This window comes from Tenebrio molitor, chromosome 5 (genome assembly GCF_963966145.1).
Source record: "Tenebrio molitor chromosome 5, icTenMoli1.1, whole genome shotgun sequence".
In the NCBI taxonomy this organism is placed as follows: domain Eukaryota; kingdom Metazoa; phylum Arthropoda; class Insecta; order Coleoptera; family Tenebrionidae; genus Tenebrio; species Tenebrio molitor.
The window spans coordinates 20408004-20420683 of record NC_091050.1 but is presented as its reverse complement, the minus strand read 5'-3'; the positions used below and the strand labels follow the sequence as shown (position 1 = coordinate 20420683).

Sequence of the window (12680 nt, the reverse complement as noted above, 5' to 3'; positions counted from 1 at the left end):
CGGCCCGCCTTTTGGGTCGTAATAGTACCTACCAAGTGACTTGTGAAATTCGAATATGCGGAGTGATCAAGAAGGACTGTTTGAGTTGGTAATACTGAATTTAATTTTTAAATTATACAACTGGAGTACAGGTCGACCAGAACAGCTTGGCTAGTGACGCAGTGGACTGAAGTCCCGCCCACTAGCGGAGCGCACTTGTTTGTTGTGTCTGGAAGTGTTCAGATCGTGTACAATCGGGCTAAAATCAGCGCTTCAAGCTTCAAGTGAACAGCATGTCCGGGCTGTTTTGAGCAGATTTGCTTCGTTGAGTGTACCGCACCTACAACCGTAGCCACATCCTTGTCTTACAGACACTCGCTCGTTTCCTGGTCGGCGCATCTCAGGCGCCAAACTGTTCTGGTCAAGCTGTAACTGCCGGTTGTTGACGGCTTGACACTGACGGATCAGCTAACATACAGTGTGAACATAACGTTTGGAACAAAATTCATAATAGCGTTATGTGATGTTTTTAAGACATGGGTGCATTCAGCAGAAAAAGCGCTACCGCCCTAGATAAAGAAGAGAATAGATTGGCCACTCTCTCAGATTCAACGGATAACAAGTTTCGGCGCCATCTATAGTTGCCGCAAAAAAGTTTTACGAAGAGTCGGTAAAAAGTTGATTGGAGGCCTGTAATCGTGCTAAGGCGGCAAAATTGAATCCTGTACTATGCACTGCTTCCAAAAAAATTTTTAGGGTGATAATTCAAAACAAGGTCAAATAAAATGTTACAATATTTATTATAAAACATGTAAGAATACAAAAATTGATATACGAGCAAAGCGAATGCATAAGGCGTTTCTACATATACACATATATTGCCCTCAAAAAATTTTGGACACTAATGTCATCGTGCTGTCATACATTTTAAAACGACCCTTATGTATTAATAACCTCAATTTTAATTGTGTCAGTTTTGAAAATGTGAATGTCAGATTTACCGAGAAAATATTAAAAAAATTATATTTTAAACCGGTGTCAAATTGACAACAATTTCATCTTTCATGTGACAATTTCAATAAAGCATGGTTTAGAGTAATTTTTTTAAATGTGACAGAAGTTTGATGTCCAAAATTTTATGATCGTGATAGTACGTACAAAGGCCGGCAAAAAAAAAACTAGCCATCATTTAAATGTCAGTGTCAAAAAAGCATTAATTACACATTTGGATTTTGACGTAACACAAAAGTGATGTCTGGTTTTAATTGTATGTATTTCAATTAAAAAAAAAAAAACGGGAAATGTCAAAAAAAACCCGACACGTTTCTTTTCATGTTTGTCAGTTTGAAAATAGCTTTTTAGAAATAGATTACAATATTTTGACGGTATGTCAGTATATAAATAAATAATTCAATGACATAAAGTGTTTAAAAATTATTTGATAGGTACTGTCGAGTAGACAATTAATTGACAAATATTTAAAACCCAAATTACATTACGAAATACATATGTCATTTCCCGTTTTTTCAAATTCACCTACATTTTGAATAATAATAATAATAAATACCTATTATACACATTTATACACAATTTTTAATAAATATACAGGAGAACGAAACAACAATTGACCGTTTCTATCTCAACAATTAATGACACAGATTACTTCGGAAAAGGTATTTGAATTTACTTTTTTTGTTATATTTTTGAGATTGTAGTGCAAGTATAATAAAAAATAGCGTATAATACACGTTTTAAGGGTCTTTAAAGCACTTCCGACGTTAAAAGCACTCCGCTACGCGTCGTGTTTTAAAGGCTTCCTTATAAACAATATTGTACAATGAGGGACATGAAATCCTGGGCAGTCTGTTATTGTCATTTCAAAAAGTGTCAATGTAAATGCACCTTTACCGTCATTATGATTGATATTTTCTGTCAAATTAACTTAAGCTTGGTTATGAGTAGCTAAGGTATGGTTTAGAAATGTTGACAATGAATGACACATCTGCCCAGTTTTCCGTGTCCCCAATAGTAAAACAATACTCGTAAAAAAATAAAATAAATACAAATTCCAATATTTTTTTAAAGATAATTGGATTCATCTCTTACTTTGAGTGGGAGTGGTAAACAAAGAAGTCCTCACCATCTTGGTCTGTGGTAAGTAAAGAGCGATCAAATTAATTTGTAATCGAGTCATCCATGGATTTGAATCCGTATGTCTTTTAGATTGATATGTCCAGATCTAACCTTTGTTTTTTGTTCAAGAAACGACATACGATTTCGGATTCATGGATAACTCGATTACAAATTAATTTGATCGCTGGATATGTCTTTTCTGGCTCTTCCACAGACCAGGATTCAGGAGAATGCCCAATGATAGTAGGAGGTAAAGCTCGAAGCGCATCTAAATTAAAATAAGTATCAATTAGGTATTTGAACTATAACATAAAAACAGACCTACCTTTTATTTTTTCAGGAGTAACATACATATTTATATTCTTCCTGAAGGTGACTGAAGCAGTCTTCTGTCTTGGAAGATTCCTTAACGCCTGAGAAACAAACATAATATAAATAATTAAATATAAATTTTGATTTTTCGTAAACATTGATTGATTATTATCAAATTTTAAAAATTTAATTTTTACAGCCTACCTGCGATTTGGAATATTTTCACATCCGGGTACACAACACGGCTTCATTTTTTTTACAAATTGTCCAAAAGTACTTAAAAATTGAACACAAAAACACAAAATCTACATGAATTTTTCCACTTTCCATTAAATTGCGTCATGCCTCGCAACACTTTTCTGGGAATTACTAGGAAAGTGAATGCGATTGGGGATTTATCCAGGATGACCAACCGTAGGAATTACTAAATTGTGTTGGTAGTAGCAAATTTTTTAATTTTTTTCCATAGATTTATAAGGAGAAGATACAGCAATAGGTGAAGTACTGGGGACAAGACGTACCTTTTGTTTCTATTTCAGTCGCACGCATGTAATTAACAAATATATTATTCCTAGCGTTTTCCATGAGTTAGGTATATTGTAAAGTCCATTCACGTTGGATTTTCCTAGTCAAGGTCAAATAATTCAATATTATGGCGGTGTGATTTTTACTTCAAAAATGCTTTAGCTGTGTATGTCACCAATACGGGCTGATAAAGTAACCAAGTCATTCGTAGACTGTAGAGGTTATGTTATTCGCTGTCAGCAAAGAAAGTCATTTTTCAAATATTGTTTTTAGAGGATAACAGTAGGTAATAATACATCCATTTTGTTATCATTTGCACTAAAAATAGTGTCAGTTCTTAATCGGTATGATAGGATTAGCAACATACAATAGGTACCTAACTCCTACCTACTGGTGTTGTATTTTTCTGCTTGCGCTGTTGATTAAGTGAAAAAACCCTTAATGACTACAGTGATGACTGATGAGGAACCAGAATAAGTTATAGAAAATGAACCCAATAGAAAATTGTGTGAAGTTTCTTTCATTGGAAGCGATGGAAGTAAGGAATGCATCTAAATGATGGAACAAATTTGGCAATAAAATTTCAGTTATTCAGAGACACTTATACGTTTTGATTGTGGTTGTGACGTTTCAAGAATATATTGTTACAAATACCACAAAAGAAAGGTGTATTTTGATTTTTAATGATTTTTTTCTAATTTAAGTTTTCTCGATGTTCACATTACCTTTAAAATAACGTTGTATTGTTAAAACTGCTCAATAAAGGTCGTAAATAGATTATAATCATGTTAATACATACAATACATTAAATATTAAAGGATTCTGACTAATTAATTTTCGAACTGAAGCTATTTTTTCTTGAGTCCGTATTAGCTTGCGGGTTTCGTCACATTACGTCAGTTGTGGAAGGTTAACGCAATATTAAAATTAACCTTTTTTCTTTTCGCCATGGTAAAATCACCCAGGAATAGAATTTTATTAAAAAATCTGTGACTTTATTTCACACGTCAAACTAACATTCAAAATGAAAGACGTCAAATCGCTCTATCACGAATAAAACACGATAATGTAAAATTTACTAGGAAAGGAGGCGCAGGCTTGCAACGTGACAACAATTTGGCAGAGAAAATCCAACGTGAATGGACTTTATATCCATGAAAGGATATTTCTTTATCTGAAGAATTGTAAGGAGTGGAACATACAATACAGGTCTTCATCTTTAAAGCAAAAAATAATTCACAATTAATTTGTCAGGATGACGTTTCTCAATTATCAGTCAACTAGATGAATACGAGGTACTTCTCTATTCAAGTGCAGATGTATGGAAACAAGACAAGAATACATTACATTCTGTGCTAGAAAAAAATGGAGGATAGTACCGGAATCGTTGATATGTTTTCCCAAGCAACGAAATACGTTTATATGGAATGGCTGTATCTTCCCCTTATATATCTATGTTTTTTTCAAAGCCAGTCGATTAATAAAGTACCGACACGATTTGACGTTTAGATAAAAGGCAACCGTAACGATTTTTTCGCTACAAGAGGCGCTGATATCGCTATTTTGTCTGGCTTTGGCATGGATTTATTAGCAATCAATTACTAATTATTACTAATAAATTACTAATTATTACTAATAAATCCATGGACTTTGGTGAACAAATGTTCACCAAAGCCAGTCAAAATAGCGATATCAGCGCCTCTTGTAGCGAAAATATCGTTACGGTTGCCTTTTATGTAAACGTCAAATCGTGTCGGTACTTTATTAATCGACTGGCTTTGGTTTTTTTCTGATCTGAGCGCCATCTGTAGTTGCCGCAAAATATTAAACTTGATTCAAGGTCGTCTATTAGAGTGCCCTACCCCTGGCTACCGCTACGCTACAATGTAGCAGCTCAGTGCTCTGCTGTTTTGTATTTTTGTACTGTCAGTTGTCAGTTGATCTTAACCTAAATATTTTGACATTATTGAACGTGGTAAACGTGGTACTCAGTGGTGTTTTGAATTTCCCTGTTCTGGTCGTCCATTTCTCTTTCTTTTACCTCTAAATAGCTCAACGGCTCAACATGTTTACAAAGTAGCACAAAATTTTTACGCTACATAAAATGGCGTCCGCTCCCAACATGTTGAGTGGTAGCGGCTGTTAGCGCATGCGTTCAACAGAAATTTACTCAACATTTACGGAGCGGTTTTTCTGCTGAATGCACACAATATAATTCATGTATCACGTGATCATGAATGATCCAATGAAAACGCGTAAAGTCCTTAGTTGCATGGCTATCACAGCGATAATAAAAAACAAAAAAATTATTATCTTATTTACTTTCGTCGTTACGATTTTTGATTGAAATAAATTTGTCAGTTTGACAAATAAATGAACAATTTTGTATTTCATTCATTATATTGTCTCATCGAATATAACACGTGGTATGATTAATCATCGATGATAATAATCATACCACTAGTTATATTATAGCTGAAAATAGCTCAAGCACGTCGATTTTATTTTGAAAAATCCATTCTGTGACGTGCAATTTGTTTCAATGACGTCATTGGTTTTTGCGCAATGACGCCATCACCAATTTTTTTAAATGGCAACCCCAACTTTTATCTTTCTGATAAACCTTCCTGCTACATAAACGATGAATGAAAAAATTTGGTACCTTATACAGGTGGTCCTGATATAACCTGCCAAAAAAATTCTGGGTCATTAGAAGGATCTAACAAGTCCAAAAAAACCCTTTTCATTAGGTCCAAAATAATGGGGATAAATTAACCCCTATCCACACCCATTCGATGCTGCTGACCACAAAAATACGTACCTACTCAGGAATTAATTGTTGGTGTTTGTAAGGATGACAGTAACTAAGCAACATAGGTACCTGAATCGTTTATGACAAATCTCAAATCTGACAAACTAAATCAAATTAATGACATTTATTGAAAACGCTGTACACTGTGTGCGTTAATTCACCAGCTTATTTAGGTACAAAAGCTGATTTTGTGGACTGAGATGAATGAGTAACAAATAAGGTAGTGTTCCTCAATGTGTAAATAAATGTAGAGGTAGTGTGTGCAAAATTGTGGAAGAGTATCGTCTTAATTGTGGTTAAATATCTAATATAATGTATTGAATAAATTTATTTACACTTTACATATTCGTACTTTCAACTCTAACTGAGAATATCTGCTAACTAATGAAAGGTAAACTTGACTAGAAAAATTATTTTATAATAAATGTTCTGTGTTGGCATTTAAGCACATTTGAGTACGCCGGTACCAATTTTCCTAAACAGAATTCAGCATTTCTGGGATTTTACGAATCTGGTTCGCGGCGTCTGTTACGCGTTTCTGGAGTTGGCCTTTTGTATTTATTTCAACTTCGTATACCAAATCTTTCGTGTGGCCCCAAAAATTAAAATCCAGAGGGGTTAAATCACTCAGAACCAACCTCACATAAATGCAGATGTAGTTCCACAAAAGTACAATGGGACGGAAGGACTCCTTTAGGAAAACGCTCGCCGTATGATCGCCTTGCCTGTCTTGAATTACCACGTGTTTCGCCATAGAGTAAATGCAAATCGGCGTATTCTTGTTTTGTGAATTTCATAACTTTGTGAAGGATTCTCAAATTTAAAATTAAACGTGACAAATGTCACAGGTGTTACAGGTACCGTTGCTAAAGAAATTGCAACCAAGTAACCAGAATTACCTTTTTAAAACCGTAATAACTCATTAGCGTACAGCAAATTTTGACCAAATTTTCAATTATTTTTATTTCGAAAACGAAAAGACTTTTATTAGAAACATTTTTGTGTATGACTTCTACTCATCGTCACCTATTACTGGATTTCTTCTGGCAGGTTATATCGGGACCACTCTGTATACCATTCACGATGTTTTGGCATAAGGGGAGGCTATGATTTCATTTTTTAACGTTGGATACATGTTTGATTTCTGTCATCTCTGCTGTCACTAAAATGCCTGACATGCGGACCCATCAAAATGAACGTAACATGTTGCCGAATTTACCGTAATCATAAATTCATAATTAAACGACTTTAAAACGTATAGATGGTCTTTGTATTAGACTGCAGAACATATTTTCAGTAAGTTACAATGAAATCAAGTTCTTTTTTGTGTATAAATTGAATCGTAGGTGAGTACAAGATAAATATGTAGCACGGATAGTGAAGGAAGAAACAACGATCCAATTGAAATGGCACAGGGGTTTTGTAACTTATAACTTCGCGATAAAGTTGTGAATTTTGTAGATATTGTGAAGAACTTATTTCGCAAAATTAATGGGAAATCTTTTATTTGAAAACGTTCTTCCTTTAATAATTTCATTAGGAGAATCTGACTCGGAATTTGATTGGGATTTTGATGCAGATAATGATGATTCAGAATTTTCTAATGAAATTATGGAAGTTGAATAGTTTATTTGTTCTTTTTTGTCATGGACGATGGGTGTGTAAATATTTTGCAGAAAGATTCGAATAAAGTAGGTAAGGCTTAATAAGTAGGTACAAGATTTTATACCTATAATCTAGTTCTAGGAATGTTTTTGTTAAAATGAAAAATTCATTGAGAAGTTACTAACTGGTTGGTTAAAACACTGGTGGGTTATCTAAGTGATGCATAAATTAACAGGAGCCACTTCGTCTTTCGGTCCCGGTCCCTACTATTGTGTAGTCTGTTCAAGTCAGTTTCCTGTTTTGTTAAATTGGATTAAAAATGTGTGAGTATTGTTCTATTGCAAACTAGTAAAACTGACAACAATGCACTAGACAATGACGCAGTTTATAACCTCAAACTTAGAAAAACATAACCTCATTCAACAGACAGCTTTACTGCCAACTTAAATGCACTTTTTCCATGGCCTCCCCTTATGCCAAAACATCGTGAATGGTATAATATACCGAGCGATCATTTAAAAAATAAATCGAGTTCGCTTTGGAGCCTATGCTATAGCATGGGTTGCCATAGGTAACACGCCGACTCGATTTATTTTTTAATTGATCGCACCGTATTATACGTCGCCGTGCTGTTCTTACAGATGCTGGAAACTGCATCATATGTCGTTTTAAAGGATTACTTTCCAAAAACTGTATCAAGTTGATATCCTCTTCCTCTGTAGAAAGTTTTGATCGACCAGTTTCCACCTTTCTAACGAATGTCTTTGATTCCACCTTTCCGTCCAGCTCTCTTCTAACAGTATTACAATACTGCTTTTGTGAGCAATACTTACTATCCGTTTATTAAACTCCCGCAGTGTCAGTGTCAAAATTTTGAATTTTCTTTGGAGTGTACCTATGGTGACATACCTTTTCAGTTGCCTGTACACAAAATCTAGTTATAAGAACGTCAACAACAAAAGTGTGGTTATATTAATGGGGTTAAATCTCCTCTTTCCAAACAATAATTAACAATATTCTGCTTCTCTCTGGCCGTTAACAGTATTCTTTTACATTCCATATCTTCTTCTTGTGCAGCCACTTCGTGTAAGTAATATTTTGAATGAAAGAAACAGAATTTATCACACACTTAACTTCAAATTTGAAATTTCTAATTTTTGCACCAACGTTAACGTAAAAATTACTAGTCTCTGAAAGACAGTGCGGCAACTTGCAAACACTTTGACAGGGCGGGAGTTTAGTAAATGGACAATAATTGAGGCATTTCTATCACTTAACAGTGACGGATGATAGTTTTTATGTTATCTCCTAGGAGATGATTTTCAGGTGATTTAATCCCGATTTACTATAGAAAAAATTGCTGCCCAGTTTTATTTGGCCGCAAGTGTACTATTGTGCGGGGTACTATTACGATCATAAAATTTTGGACATCAAACTTCTGTCACATTAAAAAAAATTACTCTAAATCATGCTTTATTGAAACTGTCACATGAAAGATGAAATTGTTGTCAATTTGACACTGGTTTAAAATATAATTTTTTTAATATGCGAGTACATTTGCGAATTTGTTTTATATTTTTTATTAATTAAAACCTCGTTCTATTCCATTTGTCTGATTTTTACAACTTTTTGAATATTTTCTCGGTAAATCTGACATTCACATTTTCAAAATTCACACAATCAAAATTGAGGTTATTAATACATAAGGGTCGTTTTAGAATGTATGACAGCACGATGACATTAGTGTCCAAAATTTTTTGATCGCAATAGTACTCATTCAGCTTCCATTGGTGGTTTGTCTTTTAATGATGACAAAGATCGTTATTTCTGTACAAAATTGTTGCCATTGCTGCCATTTTGGGAAAGTAATTAAATCTTGAGGACACACCATTTCAAGGACGAAATTGTATTTGCCAACAAGCTTTCGCACTAATTTATACATCATTATTTAATGACAAATGTTTCAAAATTCACTACGACTGAAGAGATTAGCTTGATATAAGTACCGATTTGGATTTTATGAACTATTAGTCTATTTAGGCTTTCGAAGATTGTTTGTGGTGCATCGTTTAAAAGTACTTTACTCTAAGTGGGTACTGTTACGAGGTCTAATGTACGACCGCATTAAAACCATCGTACCACGGTTGGAGAGGGCAAATGACGAGTCGACTTGGGCCTTGGGGAAGAGAGAGATTTTGTCACTCGAACACTGTCGGCATAAGCAACACCAACGGTAGACCCGCCGCGAACTAGTGTCCCAGGATAACCGTGACAAATCCGGGGAAAATCACCCAAAACTACCCCGTTTTTAAACACCCTAAAATAGATTTTTATTTCTGGACCAAGGCATTTGGCACACGAAAAAATGGTGAAAAAACACCGTAATTCAAACAAAGTTACATTAAAAGCACCCCAAAAAATATTACACATTTGCTTGTTTTTAAAGACCCCTAAATGGATTTTTATTTCTGGACCAGATCAATTGGCACATGCAGACATCATTGGAAAACGACCAAAGAAAAGTGTATGAAACAACCGAAAAGAGCCGAAAATTCTTCAAAAATTATAAATTTTTATGCCTTCCAAAAATACCCAAATATCTATAGACCACCAGAAATTGGGCACACGAAAAAAACCGTTAAAAATTATCCACAATCAAGCAAAGTTATCTTAAAAACAACAAAGAACTTGACAAAATTTCTTATTTTTAAACACCGCAATATGCTTTTCATTTCTGGACCAAACCAATTGGCACATGCAAAAATCATTTAAAAACGACCGAAATAGAGCCAAAAATCTTATCCAAATCTCTCGGTTTTCGACACCCTGAAATAGATTTTTATTTCTGAGCCAGGGCATTTGGGTACTTTAAAAATCCAATGAAAATCATGGAAATTAGTGTCAAAAAATTATTAAAATGATTGAACAAGAGGTCAAAGTTCCTCATTTCTAATAGATAGCTCAAAATGGTTTTTCACAGATGGACCTGGATGATAATTGGTAAAATAAAAAAATATACTCCCCCTCCATATCTTGGTGAGTGGTCTTTGGGGAATTTTCAGCCGTCAAGTTGAATTTAGGGATTTTTGAAAGTTCCAATGGAAATTGAAAAATATTCAAATATTACAATAATGTACAGTGGCGAGCACGGAATTTCGCAACATTGGACAGTTATTATCTTAATTTTATTAAAATCAGATACTGGCGGCATTTTCGTAACAGTTTAGGTGAAACGTCAGTCATGATCACATATGTCATGATTGATTATAATGACAATAAAGCTTAGACTAGATAGTTTTTTTTAAATGACATAGAAATTGGTGTGCGAAATTCCGTGCTCCCAACTGTATTCTATTCTATTCCGGACACGGAATCTTGGCCTCAACTGACATTTAGGTAACTGACAAATATGTGTGAACTGGCCTTTATTGAATATAACTCAACCTTTGACTCGATAATGCCATTTCCCTGCTTTTTTGATGTCACAAGAAAAACTTCAAAGTGATTTTTAATAACTGTCATTTATTAATGACACTAATGTCTAAAAAATTTTGGCCAAGATTCCGTGTCCGGAATAGTACTTACAGAGACGCCGCAAAGTCTTTCCATTTATTATTTTCCTGGTTAAATTGCTCATGATTCACATGCACCAAGACATAACCTCAAACGTGTCATCTTCATATCGCATCGTTTTCTAAAATTCTAACAACTTGCTTGGGAATTTCAAAATGTTCTAGACCGGCCACACACTTTCCGGTCAAATTTGGTCAGGTTTATGGTTTAAGAATCCGGTTAATTTCTCACACCCAAACTTCTTTGCAATATTGCCCGGCACGGGACGGGAATAATGTTCGGTCGGATTGACCGACGACCGACGCCGATAATTTTCATATCGGGAACGGTTAAATTTAAGAATCGATGTGTACGGCTTATATATTTACATTTCGCGACATAAGACTGTGAGATTTGGACATGAATGCTTGACGAAGATTCTGAATCTGAATGACAGCGATGACAGTTAGTATTTGATTTACACGATAAGTACACAAATTTGGTGGAAAAAGTTAAAACTTACAAAGCTACCCATGGCTTGCTTGATCGCATCGACCACTCACCAAGATAAAAAATATACGCCATTCTGCGAGTGGAACAAAAGTATCAAATAATCGCTGTAACTTTTTAATTTGAAAATTTATGAAAAAATGTTTAATATAAAAATTGTTTGGTTTCTTATCATGCATGACGTACAACAAAAATTGTCAACATTCTTGATATTGCATTTTATTACTTAGTAAGTTAATTTTATCACGTTTTTTTTTTTTAATTTTATTCTTTTTCCCCATAATGGCAAGACTGTATTTATGAATACAGAAAGATACGCTTGTTTAAAAATCACACAAAAAATGTATGGGTGCTATTTAAAAAACCAAAGTTGGTTGCCATAGCAGCGAAACAAAACAAGATAGGAACAAACTAGAAAGACCAGATGATGCAGGATAATACACCAATCAACTTTTATATTAAACATTTTTTCATAAATTGTGAAATTAAAAAGTTACAGCCAATATTTGATACTTTTGTTCCACGCTGTATATCAGGAGTCTTGTTGTCTGAATATTTCACCGGTTCCAGGTGGAACGATTGCAAACTCAGAAGATCCAATAAGTATCTACTATTGCTTTTCACGGCAAAATATTTGTTCTAGACTACTTAGTACAATTAAGCACTTTAAAAACCTAGTAAAACAACCCAAAAAGGCAATGAAACGAACAAAAAAAATCAGAACCATATTAAAATCCCTAATTTCTTTGAAACCCCAAAATTCCTTGTCATTAGATACTGCACCAATGCACCAAATCAATTGAGTGTAATGAATAAGAATCGATAAAAGATCTAAAATTTCCAAACCAATATTTCCCAAGTTAATAAAAAAAGTGCAAAACATTTCTCGTTTTCGTTCCGACTACAATCCGATCTATTCTTACAGCATCTCCTCTTTCAAGACAGCTTTGGTCAATACACTGATTAATTTTCACAATTATATTCAACATCCGCATGAATACATCAATAATAGTGCAACAAAAGCAAGCATATCTTTTAGATATAGCTGTTCCAAATTCCCATAATATAACACAGACATATAACACAAAAATTAATAAATATTTAGAGCTCTCCGTTGCTATGAGAAATCTTTGGAGTTTAGAAAAAATTTCTATTTTACCACTTATAATTTCAGCAACGGGAATAGTACCGCAATCTCTTTTTAAAAATTTAAAAATTCTGGATTTAGAGAACAAATTGGTAGTTGAAATTC

The 12680-nt window shown here is 34.1% G+C and overlaps 1 long non-coding RNA gene across 1 annotated transcript; it reads right to left on the bottom strand.

Annotated features, from left to right (window-relative positions):
* Positions 1-2243: 2243 nt before the first annotated feature.
* On the bottom strand, positions 2244-6034 carry LOC138131342 (uncharacterized). Its single transcript, XR_011159767.1, has 3 exons — positions 2629-6034; positions 2438-2525; positions 2244-2380 (listed from the first exon to the last, which is right to left on the bottom strand). It is a non-coding gene; the product is annotated as an uncharacterized lncRNA (long non-coding RNA).
* Between the last annotated feature and the right edge of the window lie 6646 nt (positions 6035-12680).